Here is a 2,587-nt window from a genome sequence, read left to right as displayed (position 1 = left end):
GGTAGAGTTCATTGTTCTTGGGGACCTTCCGGGATTCACTACGTGAGCATACTGTGACCGATCTGCGCACCATGTAAAGAATGCATTGCAGTCATAAATATGATTCGAAATACTAAGAACTTGTTCCACGCTTCGTAATTCTGCAAGATAGCATTGGAAGTAAGGAAATGTTTGGAACAACAACATTTGCTTTACTTCAACTTATTAAGATTTCATAAAAATAATTCCGTTGTTGGTTGGCTCTGATACCAACTGTAACATATCCACTTGTATCTTCAGGATACGTTGTCGTATTGCTGCGCATTCGAGGTGTGTAAACCACCCAAAAGTTGTGCATGGGATTTGGTACTTTGTACATATTTAGTTGTTGTGATTACATTTATTCTCTGCGTATGAGTATAGTAGCGAGTATGAAGGGTTGCTTTCAGTCTATGTTGAACAGGGTCAAGGAGAGAAGACATTACAATTATTCAAACAAATGCATGAGGAGGACATCTCTTTAGATAGTATCACACTTGTCTGTGCTTTAAAAGCTTGTGGCAACATGGTGGTTGTTGATAAAGACCAGGAAGTCCATATGGAAATTGTAATGAAACATCTTGAGAATGACATTTTTATTGGCAACACTTTGGTTGACACGTATGCCAAATGTGATTCCCTTTCCAAGGCGTTAAACATTTTTGACAGTCTGCCAGTCCAAGATGTTGCATCTTTTAATGCAATGATAAAAGGATGTGGCACAAATTTAGATGGTAACCAAGCCATAGATCTCTTCAAGTGTATGCAAGAAAAGGGATGTTGTCATGTTCACATGCTTGTTGGGTGCGTGCAGTCATGTGAATTTGGCATGTGAGGGCCATGAAAATGATGTCTTCCTCACCTTCTAAAGATATGTGGATAGGGGCTTTTTCTAGAGCCGTGCTTTAAGGGAAAGGAGCCGTGCTTTGGGGGGAAAAAGAGAAGCTTTTGTGTTTTTGAAAAGTGCTTTTGGTGGAACAGGACGAAGACAAAAATGGAGAACGAGGAAGATGATATTCTATGACTTCAAGGAAAGAAGGACGCTAATCTGGGAGGAAAAAAATGCGCTCTGCAATCGAAGAGATGGGGGAACTAAAACAGAGGAAAAATCTCTGCAATTGGATGGCATGGGGGTGCAGAAATCTGAGGAAGAGTATTCGAGGATTGATGGGGAGGAAAACAGGGAGCGCTGGGGTAGCAATATGGACGTCAAGGACGGCGATGGAAGAACTGTGACGATGGAGGAAAGCTGAGGGGAGTACAAGCTTGTGCCAAATACTCTCTAATGGAGGGTATCCTATATCGATCATTTTGTCTCTAAAAGTACGAAGAGATATGTGCCCCCAAAGTTGAAGAGTTCTGATAGTTGAGCAATGACTATGCTATCACCACCTGCGTGTAGCGGAATTGAAGAGGAGATGACGCTAAGACTTGAATGTTGTTGTCGAGAAGAAGAGAGGGGGGAAATTATGCTAATCTGAGAGGAGAGGAAGGGGAATCGGAGAGAAAGCTCTGCAATTTGGGGCACGGGAGAGGATTGAAAGGGAAGACGATTCCGAAAGCGAATAGGGATGAGACGTCGATACTCAAGATGGTGAAGAGGACACTTGCCATAGCCTTCCGCCGTTCATTGTTGTTTGTCGCTTCGTCTTCGTCATCATCGTCGTCAATTTTCCTGCTGCGGTGCGCTTCGGTTTCGAGAAGCTGTTTCTAATATTTGAGTTTGGCATGGAAGTATCTCTGGATGTGAAAGCTATTGTAGCCCGAAAACCACTGCATCTTTGCAAATTACCGGAAAAGTTAAACCTTGCAGTTTCATCCCCTCAAAGAAAAACTGCAGACTTGCACCTTGTTGGACGCCACCCTGAGGTGTATGAGCCATGTGATGACTCTTTTGCAGTTGTTGATGCTCTTCTAGCTGATCAAAGAAATCTGAGAGAATTGGACCCAAGTTTGTGATTGGAAGTTGGATGCGGTAGTGACTACGTTATTACATCTCTTGCACTTATGCTTGGTGATACCAAAGGAAAGGTGCAATTTCTGGCTACAGATACTAGTGAAGCTACAGTGAACACCACAATCACAACCCTTAAAGCCCACCATGTCCATGCTGATGTAGTTGTTGCAGATCTTGTCTCGAGACTTGAAAAACAAGTAGCTAGAGCAGTGGATGTGCTGATTTTTAATCCTCCTTGTGTACTCACACCAGAAGATGAGGTTGGTGTTAATGGGATAGCTTCTGCTTGGGCTGGTGGTGCTAGAGGAAGGGCTGTCATCGACCGCATGCTGGGAATAGTTGATTCATTGTTATCTTGCAAGGGTTTGTTTTATATGGTGACTGTGACGGCAAACAATCCTGGAGAGATCTGCCAGATCATGAGACAAAAAGGGGTTTGCATCACGAATTGTTGTACAGCGTTATACTGAAGATGAAAGCTTGCATGTTCTGAAGTTTTTGAGAGAGACTTTGCTGGATTCACCCAAATTTCCTGGACCAGCATCTCCATCATATCGGACATCCTTTCTACAGCGCTCACTCTCATGGCTAGTGTCCTTCAAAAACATATAA

At 43.0% G+C, this 2,587-nt stretch overlaps 1 pseudogene; it reads left to right on the top strand.

The window, feature by feature from the left end:
- Positions 1-544: 544 nt before the first annotated feature.
- Positions 545-2,587, top strand: LOC148025076 (uncharacterized; annotated as a pseudogene).

This window comes from Lygodium microphyllum, chromosome 15, assembly GCF_053477565.2.
Source record: "Lygodium microphyllum isolate KBCC chromosome 15, Lygodium_microphyllum_v1.1.10, whole genome shotgun sequence".
Taxonomy (NCBI): domain Eukaryota; kingdom Viridiplantae; phylum Streptophyta; class Polypodiopsida; order Schizaeales; family Lygodiaceae; genus Lygodium; species Lygodium microphyllum.
The sequence above is the reverse complement of the archived record's forward strand: the minus strand, read 5'-3'. Positions and strand labels throughout refer to the sequence as shown.